Source organism: Triturus cristatus, chromosome 7 (genome assembly GCF_964204655.1).
Source record: "Triturus cristatus chromosome 7, aTriCri1.1, whole genome shotgun sequence".
Taxonomy (NCBI): Eukaryota; Metazoa; Chordata; class Amphibia; order Caudata; family Salamandridae; genus Triturus; species Triturus cristatus.
Genome location: NC_140590.1, coordinates 1,350,318,603 through 1,350,342,775, shown reverse-complemented (window position 1 = coordinate 1,350,342,775; position 24,173 = coordinate 1,350,318,603). Strand labels below are relative to the sequence as shown.

Genomic DNA, 24,173 nt, shown 5'->3' with positions numbered 1-24,173 from the left:
ATCCCCACTGTGTAGTATTGGGGTCATCATCGTCCAGAGGGTAAGACATTTGGGAGTCTGAGTAGTCCCATTTCAGCTGGCTACGCCGCTTGTTCTTACTTCTAGGTTTCTTTGGTCGCTGAACCGTGCCAGTGTCCTGGATTGAGGCTTCCCCTTCACTTGTGTTGGACCCATCCTCGCCTGAGGAGGTGGGTGTGCTATCGGAGACAGAATAGAAATGCTCAGGTCCTACTTCTGGGGTCCAGGGAGCTTGTACGCCGAGAGGAGCCTCTAAGTGCTGAATAAAGTTGGCTATACCCGACATCTGTGTTTCAGGCGCTTTGAGAAGGGTATCGATCTTTGAGTCGCTGCCAGGTTCCTGCGCAAGAAGAGGCAGAGTTGGTAGAGCTTGTTGCATGGACGCCCCTTTTAGGGGGTTAATAGAGGGTACACAGAGAGAGATGCCCAAGTTTGCAGCCTGGTCTGGTAGTGCCACAGAGGTACCATTGGTACCATTGGTGCTAATGTCGTCGTCAGTGCTTAGAATTTCCTTAGGTCCGTTTTCTGCCAAAGCAGTCTCTTGGTTAGCCGCTAAGCAGGCCTCTTGCTGTGAGCTAGATGCAGATGCTGGTGTAGTCAGCATAGTTAGTGAGACCGTTGTGATGCTCTCAGTGACACTCTCGGTGGGGCTTACAAGAGACTTGGAAGTACCGCCTGAGGACTGGGCTCTGGCTCCCAAAAACAATTTTGCAAATGGGGGCTGCATAGGGGTTAAATCTTTTGCAACTTGGGAGTTTTTAACGTCTTTAGGCAGCCCGCCCCCCCCCCCAGCTCTTCCCAGCAGTATTTTGCTGCCACTAACCTCTTGCTTGGGTTTAAAGGTTGCTTCTGCAGATGCTGTATTCCTGCGATCTCTGGCCTCGAGAGTGGAAGCTGTCTTCGTTTTACCACCCTTCTTGGCTCCCCGGGCGCTCATGTTGAAATTATGAGACTTGCTGAAAGCAGGAGCCAAAGGTGCAGTAAGTAATGAGGTCCAGGTCAAGGCCGCGCTAAAGCACCGCTCTAGCAGAGGCAGGGCCGGAGGCAGGAAATCCGATGTACAAATAAATAAACGAAAGGTGGCCTTAATTCTTCCTTCCTTAGAGATACCGCGTCCATATAATTGCTGCGGAGATTCGTAGCTTCTTGATGACAGCCTCAGCGTTCTCAGCGTTCTCTGTGTTCTGCGAACTGGCATCGCATCGCGGGGACGCAGGGCGGCTAGCCGATCATCTACGCGTCCAGCGTGAGCAGCCGAGCAGCGCGAGCACTCACGCTGACTTCATCTTGCTCCCACCGGCTTTCCCATGCCTAAGGCTATGGGTATGGCTGCTAAAAATCTGGGGGTCTGGTTCAATGAGAATCTGTCCTTCTCCACTCCGGTTAAAAAGCTGGCAGGGTCTTGTTTTGGCATATTAAAAGCCTTGAGGAAGTTCTTGCCTTTTCTCTCCGGACATGCCAAAGAAACGGTGGTTCGTGCTCTAATTTTGTCTCGCTTGGATTATGCCAATGCACTTTATGTCGACATCCCTGGCTTCCTTCTGAACAAATTGCAGATCGTTCAGCACGTGGCTGCCAGACTCCTGCTGGGTATATCTCGCAGGTGTAGTGTGCGCGCCCACTTGCGCTTTCTGCATTGGCTTCCGGTGGAGACACAAATTAAATTCAAAACCCTGGCAATTGCCCATAGGGCCCTATATGGTCAGGGCCCTTTTTACCTCCAGAAGAGGTTTGCTTTTTATAAACCAGCGAGAGAGCTGCGGTCATCCTCTCAGCTTCTGATGCTGACCCCGAGATTCAAACGCCAGAGGATGGGCGGGAGCTCCTTCGTGCGCAAAGCTGCTATGGCATGGAATGCTCTACCCCTGACTTTACGCAGCATTCCTGATCCTCTGATCTTTAAAAAAAAGCTTAAAACCTTCCTGTTTGAATAGTGCTCTGGTTAGTGGCTTCTTTCCTTGAGTTCGTGCTGGGACACTCTGCTGAGTATCTGTGCGCGGTACAAATGGATTTAACATAACATAACATAACATGCGCTATTCCGTTAAGCCATTAAAACTTATCCCTTTTGTGCATAATTGGTTTCTATGTGCGTCACTCGTGTTGCTTATGACAGTTGCATTTTAGCGCTGGGACGACCCTTCGCTGGGGCAGCTGTGCGCTCTATAAAATCTATAACATAACATAACTGAATGAGACTTTACATTGCAAATATTTCAAAGCTTGCTGCTGCTGCGTGACAAGGTTGGTGAGTCAGCGTGCCAGGCTGTCCACCTAAGTTCCCCCAGAGAATCCTCCATATTACCTTTTAGCAGCTGAGGTGTTATGTAGAGTTCGGTCTAACTTTTCTTCTTCTGTCTAATGAAGCGCAGTGACTTCCCGACACCAACACACAAATAGCATTAACAAAGAATGTGCATACACACAGATTGAAGTTTGAAAGGATCTATTCTCAAAAGAAAATTAATTATCTGCAAAGCACAGATGTGATTGATCAGAGGGTCCCCCAGCACACAGGTTTGAAACAACCTGGTAAACAAAGGCAAGGTGCAAATCCAGTATTCTACATACAATTTTCCAAATAAAATTGCATTCGTTTTTAAAATGAAATAAATAGAGACAGTTTCTAGGCGCTTGTTCGCCCAAAGGCATCTTGCCACTACTTAGCATAGACTTAGAGTAGCTGGACGGTCTTGTAACTATTGTAAGAAGAGGTAGGTTTTAATAAGCTTCCTGAAACTTTGCTGTTAACCTCTGCCTTAATCTTCCTTTGAAACGAGTTCCAGAACTTGCCCAAGAGCATAGTAAAATATCTTCCTATGCATCTAGATTGATTTATTTTTGGGACAACCACATTCTTGCTCTCTGCTGGGATATATTTACTGAAGTTAGATTTAATTGATGCTGCACCTCTACCATATATCCATCTATGTACTAAGCAAAGGGCTTTAAACATGAAGTGTTAGTGGACTGACAGCTAATGAAGATCTTTTAGTGCCTCTGACACAGAATCGTATTTAAGAATCCCTAATAATAATTTTCAGCTGCATTCTGAGTGACCTGCTATCTTGAGCTTGCAGCCTGCATGATTCCCAAATATAGGAAGTTAAAGTGATCCAGGCAGTAAGTAATTAAAGCTTGAACTACAGTTTTCTGTGACGACTGGGGGATAAAAGTTAAGATTTTCTTCATCATTCTAATAATATAACAGCACATAACTACCACTTGATTTATATGGGTTTTGAAGGACAGGTCTTTATCAAAAATCACTACAAGATTCCATGCAGAGTTAACTGGTCGTGGTACTGCACCCAACTCAGAAGGACACCATGCGTGTGACTACGTATTTGACGAATTGCTGAATATCAAAATCTCTATCTTTTCCTTAGTAAGTTTCAAGGAATTAGACTTCTTCCAGATGACACCTTCTCTTCTCTTATACAGTCCTAAAACTTAATTGCGGTCACCAGTGGGTCACAAGATATGTTTATTTTAATTTTCATAGGATGAAAGAAGCTTAAGAACCTTTTCTTTAATGCCCATCTGAGAAAGTCTGGACCCTATAACTGAGTGCACTACAGTATCAAAAGCTGTGCCGTGATCTTTCCGAAATCCATCCTGGAACCTGTCTAAAAATTAATATTAGAGCTGATATTTACCCATTAAAGTTTTTTTCCCGAATTTTAGCTGGCAAGGGAAGAATAAAAATCAGTCTGTAATTTTTCCATGATATGGGACCTGCATTCGGCTTTTTCTGAAGAGTGATTATAGTATTTTCCTTCCAAATTTGAGGGAAGACAGCATTTTCAATAGCCAAGTTGAGAAATCTTAATATATTATTAGAAGCAAGGTGGAAAATGGAATGCCGGCAGGGGTCACGTGGAGATTCTGATCTCACAGCCAAAAGCAGTTCTCGAACTTGTGATTCCGATAAGCGTGTGACCATATGACGCACTTTGTTTTGAGATACCATCACCCTTTCAGCTAGAGTTTGTTCTAAATCTAGAAGTGTGTCCAAGGAAAATACCCTTAGTCTTATAATAAAGGGAGTGCACAGTGCCTAGGTCTGAGATCATGAGCTAGGAAGAAGACAACCTTCAGTCATAATAAGAATGTAAATTGTTTCTGGTGAGCAAGCTAATCAACACTTTCTGTCCCCAGGAGCCAATATTTGAATGAGAGGTTTGAAACGGATGAGAATGGGCACCATCCTCAAACATGGTTAGTATGTGACTGTTACAGTTACTCTACGGCAGTAACTTGCTTTCTACAAGGTGCTAACTTTTAAATCATATTCACCCTATCTCTACCCAATGTTTAATTCTGCAACCATGATCTCTTGGGACTGACTGTAATGCCCAGTTATCAGTATCCTAGTCTAATTCTGTGAAATGCTATTCACTTTCATCTAAATCATTGATATTACCCTTGTGCATTGCATGAGCCAGTTCGGATTTTCCAAGTTTACCACCCCCAGGATGGCCAGTCCAAGTTGCAAATTTAATCAGCTTATGAAGACAGCTTCCTGGAGCTCATTAAGGCGTCATTCTTGGCCACAACCTTCCTGGCATCATCTTGCTACAGAAAATGGTTTGCCTCTTTTAGGCCCTCTGCCTTTTCCCCGTGCAGGAACCTGAAAATTCACTTTGTTTTGATTCAAGCAGTGCCCTGAGTTCTGCCAGGCATTGCGAGCTTCGACTTGGGTATGCCACCCTCAGGGTCAAGGGATCCCGCAACTTTGCTCACATCAGGTCCAGTTTCTGCTGTATAACCTGAGAGCCTTAGAGATCAACTGTCTTTCAGTGTCATCAACATGAGCTCTGTAACTTCTTAAAGTTGTAGGTTGTGGATGAGTCATGGCTATCCTCTTCCTTGCTTGTTGGGTTTGGGCCATTTGAGAGACATTCCTCAAGCGACCAGACAATGCAGGAATATTAACTGTTCAAGTTGATCAAATAAAGGGGTTGGATGTTGGCCTTGCTTAAAGTCACTTTCCTGAGATCCCCATCAGAACCCCATTCAGAGTACCACACAGCTGTACTTTACACACAACCCCGGTTTAGACCAGAATGTGATGTCACAATCTCCGAAGTAAGGCTGTGTGGCATCTGCATTCTGTGGGTAGTTACTGCTTATGAACTCTAGTCTCACTCGCTAAGCATTGTGAGCATAATCTGGATATGCCATGCACCTTCGTGTGTAACAACAGTCACTGTATTTGCTTGAAGACCAAGTAGGTTGTCCAACTGCCAACCTATCGCTTTGGTACCCCCCTGCTGAGACAGAGTGTCTCATCAAGCAACTGACAATGCTATGTGAGTGGCATTCACAACATGCATCCCACCAATCTGCTCAACTCGGTATGTTCTGTTAAATCACAGCTGATGGAAACACAAGAAAATTCAGTGCCAATGCCGGATGCTAGGAGAGCACAGAGTAAGAGTTATCTTGCATAGCAAGTACCATACGACAACGACGAACCTGGTGCAGAATTTAGAGATATTGGCAAGATTAGAATTGGAGTACGCCAAGGGTGCATGCTACGACCTACGCTGTTTTCTCTTTATATAAATAGCGCATTCCATTTTCTGTCTCGGGAACCAGCTGACGCCCCCACCCTAGTAGGGGACAAAGTAGTGACTGCTGTTTGCAGACTATACCTTGTTGGTGTCAAAAACACCAATGGGGGCTTCAGTTGCTCCTAAATTGCGTTAAAGACTTTTGCAACATGCGGGGCCTAGAGATAACACCCAAAAAACAAAATACATAGCATTTAATCCTCACAAAACTTATAGAGGAAGGCCAACCCCAGAATGGACACTCCTCTGGATGTTTAGCACTTTTGATTATATAGGCATAAAATTCTCTGAGAATATGTCATGACCCTAAAGCACAGACGGATAGTAGGGGCCCTGGGGAACGAACATCACACTTCCTCCTGCCAACTGGTTGCAGCTGCGCTGCACGTTTACAATCATAAAGCAGTCAGCTCAGCACTATATAGGTCTGAATTGTCGAGATTCAAAAGAATGATGGAACTGGCCAAATCAGAGCATACATTCTTAAGGAGTTTGGTATTGCTGCCTCAAAGCACCCCACAGCACCCCCTAAAGCTGGACATGGGTAGGAGATCCATTGTTGATATAGCAAAGCTTTGTCCACTACTATTTTGGGTTAGAACTAGGTCCATTCCCGAATTGTCTTCGTATGCCAATGCCGTGGCAGAAGTTGCTCGGCTGGACAAATAAAAACAATCAGTTGGCTAGGTAATGTAAAGAGGCTCTTGGCTGACATTGGCCTCTAGGGATCTTGGGATAGCAACAATCCGTCTATGCTCCCCAAAAAAGCTTAGTTGAAGCACGATACTGGGATTGGGTAGCCCAAGTAGAGCTAAGTAGTACGTCTTGGGGAAAGCTTACACTAACCCACAAACATGTCAGATTCCCGGAGCATTATTTTGAAATAATACAGACAAATAAGGATAGGAAATTGTAAATCCAGTTCAGGTTTGGCACCCTTCTTTTGAATGTTCTATTGGGAAGATGGCATTGTGGCCCACCGACTTCTCTGCGTTGCCCACACGGTAATACACCTGTGGAATCTGTGGTGCTTGTGATGTTTGACTGTCCGTGATATGCTCTTCCCATGGCTAATTGGCCAAGTTCCATTTGCAAACAGCTGAGAACTCATAATCATTTAGAAGCCATGCAAATTTTGAAAACAGATGCAAGACCGTTGTTTTCCTGAGCTGTTGCCAAATTTCTTGCCCACATGTGGGACATTAGGAAAGGAGTTCAACAGGTAAGAGTAGGCTAATTGCACTCTTATGTTTTTATTTAATAAGTTTAAATGCCTGGCTTATTAAGTGAGTATCTGAGCTCTGGCATGGTCCTGACCTATGAATTATTTGTCCCCGGATCCATACTGGCACTCAGGCTGTACTACAAACCAAGTGTCCAGGAAGGGAAATCAAATGCTAGTTTTTTTTATTTTTTTTAACAAATTTTATTTGCCAAATGACACATATAACGCAGAGCTCTGCGCCCCAGAAACTTCTGCAGAAGAAACATACATCATTTTGACTTTGACTATATGCATGAGCAAAACAGGAGAACTTAAGAGCAATTCAAATGAAATAAGAACAAAATAACTAGAACCCCACAAACCAACCCCCCCATCGCACTAATGTCCATTCCAGAGCAGTATAACTAAAGCAAGCACGTCATTTATACAAATATGCACTGTTATCTTCCAAAAAACAGTATTTGCGTCGACCAAGTGTAGCGTTAAGCCAGGTCTAAGTGCCTGGCCAGTGGAGCAGGCTCCAGCTCCAGGCCACGATAACCCGCCCAGAGCCTCCAAATTTTAAAATGTTTGTGTGGACACCCCCTGGCCACAAACATGGGAACCTCCAAGCCCATACAGAAGTCTAAGCCGTTCTTCCATGCAGACACTGAGGGCGCTACCGATGCTTTCCAAACCCTGGCAATATCTCTTTTAGCTAGGGAAAATCCCAGGAGCATAAGAAGGCGTTTGTATATATTTCCCCCAATTCCATCCATAATGTACAGGAGTACTAGCTTCGGCGCGCATGGGAGGTCCCACCCCAGCACTTCAGAGAGGCAGGCCATAACCCCTCTCCAGAATCGCGCCAAAGCCGAGCATTGCCAAACTGTATGCAGCAGAGTACCTTCCTCATGCCTACATCTAAGACATACAGGGGAAGCCACCAGACCTGCCCTCCGCAACCTAACCCTGGTAAAATATACCCAATGGGGGTTCTTGAACTGAATAAGGCGTAGGCTTATGGCAATGGCCACCCCCTGCGGGTAGGCTAGAGCCTCCGTCCAGTCCTCTTCCTCCAGGGGACCCAAATCACCCTCCCAGGCCTCCCTAAGGTGTTGTAGTGTAGGGGAGCAATGGGTAACTAGGGACTGGTAGATTTTGGAAATCTTATGGTCCTGGAGATCTCCTATGAACACCTTCGCCTCCACCGGGCTGATCGCAGCCAATGTCTCTAAGCCCTCCAAGCTAGGGGCAATGGCGTGTCTAAACTGCAGGTATTTAAAGAATTGGGTTTTTGGCATGTGGAAGTTTTTTTGTATACTTGAAACTATTTCAGGACCGGCCCCCGCATGACATCTCCCAGAGTAGAGATGCTGATACTGTCCCAATCACGAAATCCAGGCAGGGCAGCCAGCTGTGGCAGGCGTCCATTGCGCCAAAGAGGGGTGTCTCTGGTCAAAGTATTCCACCAACCCATCCTCCGAAGCGCCTGCCGCCAAATCTCAAAGACAGTCCTCGTGGCAGACAGTAGGGAGCCACGCAGCCGAGCAGAGTAGAGAATTGTGTGTAAAGTATGGTCTCCCATGCCCCTTCGTTCAACAGCGTACGCCGGATCGGCCCTATCCCCATACCACCATTCATTGAGGAATAGTAAATGGGAGGCCATAGGGTACGATAAGATATCGGAGGTCGCCAGTCCCCCACAATATGTGGACAGAAAACAGGTCCGTAGGACCACCCTCGCCACTCCACCAGCCCATAAAAACTGCCCAAGGGCCGCGTTAACCTGTCTAAACCATCTGGGCAGGATCGGATATGGGTGATTTTGCAATTGATAAAGCAAGCGCGGGAGCGAGACCATCTTAAAGATGGCCGACCGGGCATAAATGGACAGGGGCATATGGGACCAAGTTTTAATATCTTCCTGCATGCGATCGCATACATGAGCCAAGTTTCTATCCCAGGATGTAGTAGGTGAGTCCGATAAGAACACTCCCAGATATTTCATCCCCCCAGACACTACCTGAACTGAAGAGGCCCATGAACCAAGGTCCCCCTCATCGCCCAGAACCCTGAGGGTAGACTTTCGAGGGTGCATGTACAGGCCGGAGGTCTCCCCAAAAATGTGCATGATGCGAAGCAGTCTCGGTCCCGTCCTATCTAAATCGGTGATAAAAAACAGCACATCATCGGCGTATAGGGCAATACGATCCGACAGTTCGTTGCGCCCATTCGAGACCGGTCACTTGAGCGTCAATCCGCACCCAGGCAGCGAAGGGCTCCATAGCTAGGGCAAATAGATAGAGGGACAGTGGGCAACCTTGTCTGGTGCCTTGTCCAATGGAAAACGTAGAGTAGACAGAGCCCGCCACGCGCACGGATGCTGTGAGGTCTGTGTAAAGCAGGGTCAGGTAGGACAGGAAGCGAGGCCCAAAAGTCAACCTGCGGAGGAGCGCGAATAGATACACCCAGCTAAGAGAATCAAATGCCCGGTCCATGTCTACCAGCAAAAGTGTTGCCCGTTCCCCCAACCCTCGGACGGTCGCAACGGCAACATGTGCCCGTTGAATATTGTGACGAGTCACCCATTGGGGCATAAACCCGGCTTGATCGGGATGGACTAAAGAATTAATATGTGGCCGCAGGCGGTTGGCCAATGCTTTAGCCAGAATCTTGGCCTCCACGTTCAGGAGAGAGATAAGGCGGTACCAGGATCGGAAGGTCTACCAGGCTTGTGGAACACCACCACTTCCGCATGTCTCCAATCGCTAGGCAGATGACCCCGCTCTCTGTCTTCATTCCACCACCTTACGATAGTGGGGTCCCAGTTGTAAGAAATATAATTTAAAGAATTTGCATGGAAAGCCATTCGGTCCCGGGACCTTTCCGGGTTGCATATCCCCAAGTGCGGTGCGGCACCCAATTTATCTTTTGTGAGTGGGAGATCCAGCTCCTCACTCACGTCATCCGAGAGGGCCTTAGGTGGGAGGTCATCTAAGAAGCGGCCTATCACATCCGCAGATATACATTCTTTGGGGGCATAGAGGTCTGCATAATATGTAGCAAAGCTTTCGGCGATAGCAGAGGAGTCCGTAAGGGGCATCCCGTCTAGACCCACAACGCTAGGAAAGGCCTGGGGGTAGAGTGTCCCCTGACACAGTCTATGCAGCAGCTTGCTAGATTTATCCCCCCACTGATAGATCCTGCTCCGAGTCGCCAACCAGGCCTGATGGGCCTCATTTAACAGGAGATGCAAATAACCCTGTTCTGCCAGCAGTAGTTGGCGACGTACCTGCTTACCCCCGTCATCCCTACTGCACGCTTCCAGCCCAAGAATGTCAGCCTCTGCTCATATGAGGGACTCCCTATGCGCCTTAGTCCCTATGAGATGTGTTTCTTGCAGCATAAGAATGTCCACGTGGGCTCGTTTTGCCTGTTTGAGTATAGCCCCGTGCTTAATCTTATCTAGCGCCTCCCTGACGTTTCAGCTGATGATCCTAAAGGCCCAGGGGGATCCCGTTGGTTACCTAACAGAGATACCATTGGAGGGTTTGATGGAAACCAATGACACAAATAACATCAGACAACAAGCGCAAAATGACTCTGAAGTAATGTAGTACAGTGTGATCAAAGAACAAACCCCGCCCCCCAACACAACACAACACTTTCCCCCCCACCCTATACCTCAATAATAGTGAAGTACCTGTCGCGGCGGGCATGACTGGCAGACCCCAACAGGAGGTCGCACATCTCACCGGCCAATGGATCCCCAACATACTACCCATTGTTAGTCAGCCCTCTCTCTGTCCGCTAGGTCCAACAGAGATCCCAGCCATCTTCTGTACTTCTCCAGTGAAGGTAAAGCATCAAAGACCCCTGAAACCATGGTCCCACTCATCAGCCTGTCCGCCGACATGTGCTGTTGGGGGGCCGACCCAGCCAGGGAGGAGGCATCGCATGACTGGGATCGTCGTCTGGACCTAGAGCGTCTGTGTCCCTTTGCCTTCAATTTGGGCTGCTTCCGAGCCGCCTCGCTCGAGGAAGAGTTTGACTCTCTCCTGGAAGATGTGTGAGGACGAAGCCGCACTGTCTCATCGGTCCATTGGAAGACCTCCTCCGGTGAATCAAAGAAGTGAGTACGGGACCGGTACACCACACGCAGTCTGGCCGGATACAACAAGACGTAGGGAAGCTTGAGCTCACGGAGGCGGGCTTTGGCCGCCATGAAGCACTGTCTCCGCTGCTGGACCAGTTTCGTATAGTCGGGAAATATCAGGATGCGGGCGTTGTCGAATAACAGCGGATCTTTGGCCCTGGTCTGTTTCAGGATAGCGTCCTGGTCATGGTAATTGAGTAGTTTGGCAATAATAGGTCTCGAGCGGGCTCCAGGTGAGGGCTTCTGCATCAAGGCTCTATGGGCGCGTTCCACCACGAAGCATTCGGACAGTGACTCCGGAGGGAGCCAACCCTCTAGGCACTGAGTCAGGAACCGCTCCACGTCCCTGTCTTTACACCCCTCCGGGAAACCAACAAAGCGAAGATTGTTGCGTAGAGCCCTCCCTTCGGCGTCTTCCACCCGCGATGGCAGTCCACGCTGGGCGGTCTCTAGAGAGGTCACCCGCTTCTGCAGGGTGGCGACAACGTCCTCCACTCCAGAGATTCTCGTTTGTCTCTGTGATGCGTGCAACTGCATTGCGTAGGTCTTGTTGCTACAGCATAACGTCGGAACCAACTGCCCCAATTTTTGCTTCTAGGGCATCCCTTGACTGGGTAATGGCAGCCATAAGGGCAGCATTGTCAGGCACATCTTCATGCGACCCCCCAGAGGCCCCAGGGCCCGTGAATTTATCGATTGTGCTCTGCTTGGCCGAGCCTCCACCTGTCTTGTCCCTTTGTCATGGCGTATAAAGCGTAGCACCTGTGTGCCGTGCAGCACCGTCAGGGTATAGTGGGCCTCGGGCTAGTGGGCAAGAAGACACACACTCCCTTGTGTCAACGACTCACCCCAACGCCGGCGTCGAAGGGCTGTTAGGTCTGGGCAAAGGCGGCAGGAATGTGAAGGTACAGCCCGAGCGGCCTGTCCCGGCCGCCGATCGCAAGACCGTCAGCAAGGGGAATGGGAGGAAACCAAAGAATCCAATTCTGCTGGGATCTCAGGCACTGACCGCACCAGCCTACCGGACCACTCTGCAGCCCAGGGCACCTCTCCCACCGCTGTCACCAAGCCGGAAGCCACGGGGGGGCCACCACCGACCCTGCTTTATCGCCTCGGGGACCTCCACACTACGTGTCAATGTCACTATTCTCGCCCAAGAGGGCAGCCAGCAGCACTGCTGCGAATACACGCGGCCTGATGGACAGCCGAAGCAGGGATGTCGCACCGCCGGCGGAAGGGGGAGCTGAGGGCTCTTTGCCGGATACCACAGATCCACGCGTGCCACCGATGTAGTCACGGCACAGGTCTGCCACAAATAGCCCTGGAAATGCACACGCGGCGCAGTAGGCCGCCGATGTGGGCGTTCCGTGCAGCGGAAGGGAGAGGGCACAATAAAGATCTCCCACCAAGCGCCTGGACTCCGAGGCGGTCACCCTCACCGCCTCACCCGGAATCGGGACCACACTCGCCAGTCCTGTAGTCCGGCCCCCCCCCCAGGCCCGATATAGCTGCAGATCGTCTAGTATTGCCTCGTGGAGGGGGGGAGGAAGGGGGCGTCCGGGTATCTGGGGGAGATGTCACCCGCCGGAAGGCCACAGTTCTTGAGAACCCCCGAAGTCACTTGCGTGGCTCGTCAGGCCGCTGGGGCGAGTGTGTTGTATGGTTGAGGGGGAGGGAGGTGGAGAGAAAGCACCCGCTGGAGCCCAGGGAGGTCGCCTGCACTGCTGTGGCCCGGGGCCCAGGTAATGACTATCGGCCCTTCAGCCCGGTCGTGCGTGCGTCTAACTGTCCCCCCCCCCCCCCCCTCGCGGCCCCATATGGCCACCGACCAATGTGGCTCACCTCCAGGACACAGGAGAATGGGGGAGGCAGCTGACCCCGAGCCACAGATGATCCGTTCCGGCAGCACCCCTCGAGTGAAATCTCTGCTGCATCTGTGCAGTGCGCGGGCTCCGCAGCTGCAGCGCTGTCTCCTTTCGGGGACTCCAGGCGACATCCAAATCGTCGGCTTGGCCTCCGCACCAGGCCGTGAGGCTTCACCGACCACAGGCCCAGTCTCAGGCTGCCGCCGCTCCGCTGCACAGGTCCACGTCACAGGTCGGGACTCGGTCAGAAGGTGCAGCTCCGATTCGTGCCACTCACGGGGCACGGCCTGAACTGAAAATCGGACCGGAGGAGCAGGATAATGCAGGATGTGAAGTGAGGCTGGACGGAGCTCACTTAGCACACGTTCGCCATGATGGCTTGCTAAGCCACGCCCCAAAAGCTAGGTTTTAATATAAGAATACACCTACTTTTTCAAAAAGTTCCAAAATTGCATGTAAATTACTCTTAGCTGTTTCGTTTTTCTACTAGTTCCTAGATCGTGCATTAAAATGAATTTATTCAGATTTTTAACTATCCATCTTAACCACGGAATTTTTATTATGTCATAAGTGATTTTGTTATAACGAATGGGCTATTATTAGTGTTACTATATTTAAGATGCGACAACGTTTATGGAAAATATGCCGAAATAAAGTATTTATGATGATGATGAGTCATGTATTTCAAGTTCTATTTTCATTCCCTTGTTTTGGGGATTTGAAGTGTTCTTAGGTATTGATTTATTTGTGGCTGCATTTTGAGTTATTATGAGAAAGAAAACCCAATTAGAGCCTCAGGATCTCAGCTTGCATGCCAACTGCATGAAATGCCATATGTCCAGAAAATACTCTCCAGGGTGACCAACTGTTGAGAGAGGAAGAAAAGTTTGAGAAATCTGTATTGTTCTATAAATCCGTCTGTTTAGCTGAGCGGCCTCCGATGGAGCTCCAGAGAGACTACTTATCAAAAGTATGTATGGCTAAGATCTTTCAGGTCTGGACATGAAGGTTAGAAAGCCTTTTAACAGAGTAGGTCTTACCACTTAAGAATGTGTTCCCTAAAGGTTAATAAGGCTTCCAGGCCAGATGGCTTCATGGGCAGCCTATATAAACCATTCTCTTCATTCCTTAACCTGAAACTAGTTTAACAATGCGGGTGGGATAACCCCTGCCGGAGTGAAGCTAACGTTTTGGTATTTATTAACCCTGATAATGAGCCTCAAATCTGCTCTGCTTTCAGACTGGCAGCTCTTATCAACATCGTTAAGTTGTACATGAAAACTCTAGCTTCTAGACTTGAACCTCTCCTTCCAGAACCAGGCCATCTGGATCACTTCAGGTTTATAAAAAAGAGACAGACCGGCAATATTATCAAGAGGGTTGTGCTATTAGTTGAAATATTTACTTACTAGGGCAAGGGAGGGTGAATTGTAGACTGGTATCAGATCTGTTCCAATGAAGTCTTAAAAAGTAATTTGATAAATGTACAGGGGATCTAATACTTAAAGGAAATAAATGAGAGACAACATTAGATACATCTTTGATACAGGAAAAGTACCCCCCCCCCCCACTTTGAAATAAGCTGCCACAAGGGAGAAGACCTAGTTTGAGAAATGTATTGCTTCCTTTCTAAGATCTAGAGGGTTTGTCTTTGACCTGTTCTCTATTCTAGCAGAGACTAATGCTGCATTCCCTTTGTCTTATTTGAATAGATGTGAAAAGTATGCTTTGGGGGATTCGGATGACTGAAAGGGAAAAGGTGCGATATCACAAATAGTTCTGTAAACTTATAAAATATGGTGGTCAATTGCATCCTCCTTTCTGAATGGTACTGTACACCAGCAAAATTAGATAAAATCTATCCTGATGCAAGGCTTTATTGCTGGAAGCAATGTATTCAGATAAGATACATTACATATTTTATGGAGCTGTCCTAAGCTTGCATTGATTTGGAAAAAGGTGCTCAGTGCTACAAAAAATATTGTGGGGTATACCAATTGAGACAATCAAGGTGCGATTTTGTTGGGATTGCAGCCTCTGGATCTACCAAGTACCAGTAGAGGAGAAGGTGTCCTGATCTGTCAATTTCTGGAGTCTCTGAAGCAAGCTGTACATTTTAAATGCAAAAATGAGGTTTCCTTACCATTGCATAGTGGGATTGGAGGATGAACGGTATTCAGTCAATGGAGATACTTGTATGCAATGTCTTTGGAACTGCTTGCTCTAGCCTTTCCGCCTCCGCCTATGGCACTGGTTTTCTTTTCAATTTGAGGTTAAGCTCAGGGGGAGAAGGTGATTTCCAGATAGGTAACAGATTAACTGAAAGTTCAGCATCAAGCTATGACAGGGTATTAGTGGAATTGGACTTCATTCCCATCACATTTCATGTTCCCAGGGAAGGAATTTGGGAGTGGTGTGAGGGACTTGTTGTGAACAGAGAGGTGTATGTGTAAAGCTTTAAAGAATGAATGAGCTAATTTGAGAATTGGGTACTTTTCTGTATTGTTTTTTTAATTAAAAAAAACTTTATAACAAACTTTACATTAAAAAAAAGTCATATGAGCTAAGCTCAAGAATGTATAATTGATGTATTGGATACGTTTTATTGTTCCAAAACAGGGTATTTCTAATATATTTGTGTTGTATTCCAAAACCCTATGTGTCGAGTATGACCACCCTTCTCAGCAAGAGCTGGATAAGTACTTTGATAAAAATCCTTAAAAGCAAAGCATTACTTTGGATGTGATGATTTCTAAACTGGTATTCTAAGAAGTTAAACATGCTTTTACTTCTATCAAAATCCAGATCGCCTGGTCCAGAAAGCTTTTCAGTTAATTTTTGGTCTCACTATTAAGATTGCTATCACCAAACTTGTTAGAATGTCTTGGTTATTTTTTAGATAGCTGATGGCAGTGCGAAAAGTGTGTTCCTAGAAGCAGCCATTACACTTATTCCACAATCAAATAAGTTCCACTGCTTTTCAAAAATGTTTCTTTAAATAAACAGTGATTGTAAAATGTATGATTGGATGGTAACTGCTTGACTCGAGGTATTTATTCTGTCACTTATAAGATTGGATCCATCCATCTTTATTATTTATTAGTTATTCTCCAGTAATGCAAGAGTTGTCTCTAATATTATTTTACAGGCATCTTGTCTCATAAAACTCCTACCAGCCAAAGCATTTGATTCGAAAAGGTTTTTGATATTATCGTCTCCTTTCCTCCTCTTCCCTCACATTTATTTCTATCTCCAAGCAGGCATGGGTACTTGTGAAGTCATGAGTGAAGATCTTTTTTTACAAAACAGTTTGTCCTTAGCTCATTACAAATGTATTTTTTTTTAAAACATATTTTATTGCATTTCTTATTTACCTTTGCATCATTACAATGTACATCTCTTGTAACATTTGATATGCCCAGTTTAGTACACATTATTCCTGTGCATCCTTCCTCCACAGTCCAGTTACATACAACATCTTAATACGGCTGATGCATTGTCTAATAGTGAACTAAAAGAAGGTGTACATTTGTTACGAGCATATTACTACAATATTAATACTAACTACCCAAAACTCCCCTTGTCCCTCCCTCCCCGGTCTCACTCGTACCACTCCTTTCGGTCTTATAAATGTAAACCACAACCTATGCTTGTTGCCTAATCATGTGCTTGTATCTGTATACCACCCGCATATTCCTTGGCCTTAGGGCTTGGTTAGTTTTGTATATGTTTATTTTGCAATACCTATGGTTGGGTTTCCGATGCCGCTATGGACTTTAGAGCTTTCAATAAGGCATCCCATTCTAATGCTATTGGTAGTTTCCGCAACCCTTTTAAGCTCTTCCCTGTGTAGTGTTGTGCTCTCTGCAGTGCCCCATCATATTAGTTCCGAGTGCCATGCCAAGACATCAGGTGGTTTCCATGATTTCCACCTCATTGTAATGTTATGTATGGCTAATATAAGTGCAAGATCCATGAGACGGTATTGTACTTTGTGTTTATGCGCTTGGGCATGCATTCCTAGAATGCACTCCTCCATCGTGTTCTTCACCTCCCGCTCCGTCGCTTACCCTATTCTGTCTTATAATGTCCCAGTACCTTCGTATTCTTGGACAGGCCCACAACATGTGTATCAGGTCAGCGCCTTCTAACGAACATCTCGGACATTGGTGCTGTGTCTGGGGGAACATTCTGTCCAACCTATGCGGGGTAAGATAGGCCCTGTGCAGTACCATGGTCTGTATGAACTTAAATTTCGTGTTTCGCGATACCTTCCTCAGGTGCTCTAGTATCCTTGCCCATTCCTTGTCTGTGATGGGCCTGTCTATGTCTCCTTCCCACGCCGCCTTCAGGGTGTCTAGAGGGGCCGCAGTATGTGTGCTAATGCCGGTGTATAACCATCTAATAAGATGCCGGCCCCTTCCCATATAATGCACCATTTTTACCAGTTCATTCGTGGGGGGTTCCTGCTTGTTCTGGGCCCAATGCCTTTTCACGTATTGTGTCAACGCAGCGTGTATGAGATACAACTGTTGCAGAGCCCCAGTTTCGTTAACAAATGTGTCGTGGTCCAATAGTGTCCCATCTCCAAACAGATCCGCCGTCGTGGCGATCCCTGCGTTCAGCCACGGTGTTAATTTGCGCTTCCTAACTTTACCACTCGACAGGGGGATCCCCAATAAGGGAATGTTCCCTGCGTATGCCTTGGGCTGTTGTGTGTATTGCAGCGCCGCCCTCCAGCAGCGGAGCGCCGTGTCTAATAGCGGGGGGGGGGGCTCCTTAGAGGCCCACCCTCCGGCAGCAGCAATGCGTGTAATTTACCATTATCGATGTCTGTCTCCGTGTACCCTATCTCCTGCAAGTTGCAGCCCGCCGTCCAGTAAGACAGCCACTGCAATTGACAGGCATAGTAATATGCTCGTCTGTCTGGGACTCCCAGTCCCCCCATCCGTGTACCCGCTTGTAGCTTTTTAAGGCTGATACGGCGTCTGCCGTTGCCCCAAATTAGTTTAATAAGCATTGTGTACAATACTTTGAACGTATTGTGTGGTTAGTAAAATAGTATAAGAGTCTCGGTAACACCACCATTTTTGTAAGGGCCACTCTTCCCATCACTGACAGCGGCAGTGCTGTCCAGAACCCTATGCTGGACCGCAGAGCGCGGATTGCTGTGTGTAGGTTACCATCAAGCATATCCGCCTGTGTCCTGTATATTTGTATGCCTAGATATTTAAAAGTGTCTGGGGCTACCACTATGCGCATGTCTCCAAACTCCACATTCTCAATCCCTGCGTGTTCTACAAAAAAGAAGGCATGTGACTTTCTTATATTGATGGCTAATCCTGAAACCCTGGCAAAGCGACTGAACGTGTCGTGTATTGTGGTTAGGGACACTCGTAGATCATGTAAGTATAAAAGAATGTCGTCTGCATATGCCGAAAAAAGGTGTTGTATGTTTCCCAGTAATATGCCACGTGTCAGGAATTCTTTCCTCAGTGTTATGGCCAGTGGCTCCAGGGCTAATATAAATACTAAAGGTGACAGCGGGCAGCCCTGCCTAGTCCCTTTATGTATCGTGTATTCGGTATAGATGTGGTTTCCCGTGCGGGCTCTGGCCACTGGGTTTTTATAAAGCAATCGCAGCCACACTATGTACCCCTCCGGTATCCCAAATTTCCCCAAAGCTTGGAACATGTATTCCCAGTTTATGGAGTCGAAAGCTTGTTTTAGGTCCAGCGAGAGGCAGCCCGCATGGGGATATTGGCCTGGAGCTTCCGACATCAAATGGTGCAATTTTCTAATGTTTAAGGACGTGCTGCGTGAAGGTAAGAACCCTGTTTGATCTATGTGTATGAGCTTAGGCAAGGAGGGCAATAACCTAGTGGCCAGTACCTTGCTTAATATTTTATATTCCGAGTTTAATAGGGACAGCGGCCGGTAGTTAGCCATTTCCGCAGGGTCCCTTCCCGCCTTTCCAAGCGATATAACCAATGCTTGCGCTGTTGTGGACGGTAGGGCCCCTTCCTTCCATACAATTTTGTATAACATTTCCAATTGAGGGACTATGAGATCCGCATATGTGCTGTAAAATTCTATTGGGAGCCCGTCCATTCCCGGGGTTTTATTACGCGGGAGTGCCTTTATAGCTACCCGTATCTCAACTTGTATAATGGGCCCGGTGAGGTCCCTCTGCGCCTCCTCTGTGAGCCGTGGGTACGTCAGATCAGAGAGAAAGTCTGCCGTTCTGGACCCTAAAACCTGATCTGTGGTGCTATACAACGTGGCGTAATAATGGCGAAAGGCTGTATTGATGTCGGCTTGCGTAAATACCTTCCCTCCATCTGGTGTCTGTATCTCATGTATAACCGCTGTAGGGGGAGCGTCTCGTATCAGCTTGGCAAGCAGCGCTCCAGATCTATCCGCTTCCGCATGTGCTCTCCTCGTGTGTGCCTGGTAGTCGATGACCCGTAGTGTCTCTAGTGTTTCTGCATGTTTTATCCTCGCTTCCTGCAGTGGGCCCTTCCAGTCAACCCGCGTAACTGCGTTCTGCTCTAGTGTACCCATCTCATCTTCTATCTCTTTTAGCTTCTTATGTATTTCCTGCCTGACCCCCACTGTCGTGCTGATGGCTTTCCCCCTTATCACTGATTTAAAAGCGTCCCATTCTATCAATTTATTTGACGCTGTGTTGCTATTGATTGCAAAGTAGTGTTCTATGGTCACAGAAAGGTCGCTGGGGAGCACTTGGTCCTCCAGCATCTGCGGCCATAGCCTCCATGTGGGGACTGGTGTAGGTACCCTCCCCCATGCTATGACTATCTCAAGTGGATTATGGTCTGAGAAAGTTTTTGGTAAGTACGTGTCGTTGAGTGTCTGCATTGCTATTCTGGCTGAGCAGTACGTCCTGTCAATCCTTGTGTGCAGGTCGTGCACTGCGGAGTAGTAGGAGTATTCTTTGTGCGTGGGGTGCCTCATTCTCCATACATCGCACAGTTCCCATCCTTTTGCCCACCTGCTCAGTGCTTCGGCTTGCCTAAACACTCCCGCCCCGTGCAATGGCGGGTGCGACCTCTCCAGTGTCATGTCCGTCACCGCATTGCAGTCCCCTCCCAGTATCCAGGGGTGCGGTTCCCAACCCACCAGTGCCCCACTCACCACTTCCCAATATTTGTCTTGTTCCGTGTTTGGAGCATATACTGTGCCGAGCACAACTAGTTGTTCGTCTAACATGCCTTTCACAAATATGTACCTCCCGAGCTTATCCACTCTTTGCTCCATTGCCTGGAATGGCACTCCATGTCTCACCCATATCGTGGCCCCGCTAGCGTAACTGGAGTAGGAGGTGGAGAAGATTTGTCCCCTGCATTTTTTGCGCAATTTGGCCGCTTCACTGTCCGTCATGTGGGATTCTTGAAGATACACTATCTGTGCTTTGCGGCGCTGGACCTGCACGTGTATCCTATGTCTTTTCTGCACTGTCCCCATGCCCCGTATTTTCCATGTTATTATGGTGTATTTACCTTGTGACGTCATTTCTATTTGTTTCTGTCTGTTGGAGGAGCAATGCCTTTTCCAGGTGCAATAGCCCATTCAATGTTCCCGGTACCGTGAGACCTTTCCCACCCCCCAACAACCCAATACTCGGTCTGGTCATCCAACTATACCGGACCATATAACTGAACGGAAACAAAACAAAAACCTCTTTGGTCATGTATAGCGCCTTTGCCATTTGGGGGACATTGCCAGCGCTCCACATGTGGTGTACTCTCGTGTAATAATATTACAAAGCTGACTACGGAGCCTGTGCCGTTTGAATGTAGGATAATGTGAGTCAACCCGCCGGTTTCGCGGGCATGGTACAGAGGATCGCTCTGCAGTTACAAATAACAAGGAAAATGGATATACTTGCGGATACAATCATCCATATAAGTCTTTGATGACTTGCGGGGTCGCCGAGGGTAACAGCGCAACACTGCTTTCGGAGTCCGATTCGTGCGTGGTCTCTACCTCTGAGGAGGGCCGAGTTGTTCCTTCTATACTGTTCATAAGGGCGGCCGCTGCCTCCAGTGCCCCAGCCTTGGTCTGCTCCATCTGTTGCTTCGTGATGTATTGCTTCACAGGCGCTCTGTCCATTCTCCGCCATCTTTTCCCCGATTAACTCACCCTGCTGTTCCCGCTCTTTGCCGATGTCTGTGAGCCAGTCGGCGCAGTGCCCTTCAGTTCCATCACTTCCAACCAGTCCTCTACATCGCCTGGGCTTTCAAAAAAATAGGATTTTTGATCATGTATGATCTTTAGCCGCGCCGGGAAGAGCAGCGCATACCTCAGGCCCAGTTCTCTCATCTGTTTCTTGACTGCCAAGAAGGAAGAGCGCTGCCTCTGCACCAGCATCGTGTAGTCCGGGTATAGTGAGATCTTTGCGTTTTCAAAGGTTATCGGGGTCATTTCGCGGGCTTTCTGCAGCAAGAGGTCCCTGTCTCGAAAATTCAATAATTTTACTATTAGTGGTCGAGGTGGGGCACCCAGTTTTGGCCGTCCCATGGGTATCCTGTGCGCACGCTCTATGCAATATTGTGTAGACAGCCCTTGGCGACATTGTCCCGGAACCATTGTTCCATATATGTTGACACGTCACTCCCTTCGCTTTTTTCCGGCAGGCCTATGACTCGTATGTTGTTCCTTCGGGCTCTGCCCTCTGCGTCCTCCACGCGATCCAGCAGGGCTGTTACTTGTTCCTGCAACCGTGTAACCTTGGTGTCAGTCTGAGTCTGCCGTGGAACAACATCTTCTAGCGTCGCTGTATTCGTCTTCACGTTGTCCGCCAACTTACTGTGGTCCGCTCGGAGCAACCCAAGGCCAACCGACAGTGTCCCAATCTGCAGCTCTAGCGCCTTCCTGGAGTCGCGCACTTCTTGGAGGATTAGATCCAGTTTGTCCACTGGGCCGGACGTCGCAGACGATGCCGCACATTCAGGTCCGGATTTGCCTGTAGTGGGATCCGCCGTATCCGGGACGCAGTCTTGCCCACCCTGTTCATGCTGACGTGTTCCCTTTCGCCCCATCTTGCAGGCCAGTGCAGCGGCGATGGACGTGGATGATCGCTTCTCGCTTTGTAGCGCGCGTCCACAGGTCCCCCTATTCAGCTAGACCACTGTTGGTCCCTCGCTATCGCATGCGTGCGGCGTCCCCTCTTCCGATTCATGTCCGAGTACAGTTAATGGCGGAGATTGGCGCCGTCTACATCATATCGACTCGCTCAGATTCCCGGCGCAATAGCTGCACCCCGCATTGTAGCTGAAGGAGTAAACACTCAAGGCATGCTGTGGGCCCCTCGTCTTGCAGCCACGTCCAGACTTTGCCACTGGCCCTCTCGCAATCCACTCTCTGCGTCTTGGTGATGGTGCTTGCGGTGAGTGAGCTGAGTTCTCCACAGGCGCTTCCGCATGCTTCCCACCTCTCCGCCACGAGCTGCTCACAATCTCCCCCTTCTTTTTGTCGACTCCTGTGCCACCATGTTCAAAGTACCACCCAGCGCCTCTCTGCCACGCCGCTGCTCCCACCGTCCGCCACCTCCAGGCCAGCGCTTCTCAAACTCACCCGGCCAGCACAGCGTCCCGCCTCTCCTCCTCTTTGCAGTGCACCGCTTTATTTCACCACAGGCCTGTTATGCAGTAGGCCGCCCTCATCCCCGGGCTCAATTGGTCTCTGGCCCCGCCTAGAATGCGTCATGCACTGCACCGGTCCCGGCGTCCATTACCACCGCTCTCCTCAGCCTTCACTCACTGTTACCGCCGCTTCCGGTTTCTCGGTCGCTCGCTAGGGTTCGCGTTGCTGCTTTATCCCGCGATTGTCGTCTCCGCGATGCTGCTCTCCGGCCGCGGCTGCCCCTACCGCCTCTCGGCCTTCCGAGACCCATCCGTCACCATTTCCGGCTTTTCCGGAGATGTTAGTCGCTCTGGGTCTCCCCGCCTTCCGCCGCTATCCGTCCCGTTCGCTCAGGAGGTTGCCCCGCGTTTCCTGGCGGGCGTCCTTCAGGATATCTTCGGCGTTGGTCCGGAGCTCCACTACAATGCGGCCGCCATGTTTGGCTGTCCGCTCATGACACATGTTAAGGGCATGGACCTATGTCGACATTGTACACTGGTAAATCTGTCTTATAGTAAATATTTTTTTTTAAAGTATCAAAAGATGATGGAGTCCGATCCATCGCCTGCCCCGTCCCCTTAGCCGGTTTAGCTCTCCGGTACCGGGCACTGAGTCCACCCAGTCCCTGTTCTGACCTTCTCCCCCCCCTTGATACTCCTATGGATTGGTAGGGTCCCCCTTCTAGGGGAGCACATGCTGCTGTTTTCGATCGTGGGTTGCCTTGTGGTTTGATTTTGTTTGTTGTTATTTATGTTTAAAAGAAACCATCATGTGGGGTCCGGATGGTGTGGCCATCAACGCGGCTAACTCCTGTACGTTTCCCTTTGCCGCAGCCTGCGTTCTACTGTGTGTATCTTATGCTCCTCTTGTTTGCTAGCGGCCGGCCTGAAGGTTGTAGGCCCATCTTTGTATATTCTTTGAACTTTGTAATAAACGGTTTCGAAAAAAAAAAAAAAAAGATGGAGTGAGCAAGTCCTTAAATACACCTAAAGAAAATGCAAATCAAACTAGACAGTAGTCAAGGTGAAGAAAGATCTACGTAGTATCTGAAAGTAACGGACACCCATTGTGAGTGACTATTGTAAAATATGAGTGACCTTATTGGAATGTTTTTACCTTTTTTTCAATTTATAAACTATGAAGTTAATTTATGAATTTTCTTTTTTTTAATGTTATGGATTTTAAGGGCAATTTTTCTTTTAGTGTGTGTGTTTGCTCATGTCGAGTATGTGGTATTGTCTTTTGTACAGTAGGTTTTATGGGCCTTGTTCTGAAATGAACTATCTCTGTATATGCTACATTCCAGGTGATACATTTAGTAGCATGAAAGGTGAAAAACAAGTGACTTTTGTAGATATTATAGAGTTGGAAACAATAAATATAAGCAATATAAGAGTTGTGGTTCAAGAGGAGAAAAAGATCTAAAATATCTAAGATGAGAGTGGGAGAAGATGCAGTAAGAGAAGGAGGAGTAAATTAATAGTCAGAATAAAGGCAGACAGAGGAAGAAGCTGCCAAAAACGGTAATTCCTAAAGGATTGAGATCCGGTAATTTGAATAATATTTTGATGAATTTGAAAGATCTGAAAAATGTATAGATCTGGAAATCATCCATGCCATAATTGACAGGAGAGGTTGAAAGAAGAAATGACAGAAGAGGAGTGGTGCAGGTAGGCAGAGATGAGGAATCAGAACAGAACCAG

General features: G+C 48.0%; 1 protein-coding gene across 1 annotated transcript in view; it reads left to right on the top strand.

Moving 5' to 3' along the window:
* The window catches only part of EDEM2 (ER degradation enhancing alpha-mannosidase like protein 2), a 395,734-nt gene that overhangs the window by 145,605 nt on the left and 225,956 nt on the right, over window positions 1-24,173 (top strand). The gene's annotated exons all lie outside the window — the stretch shown is intronic.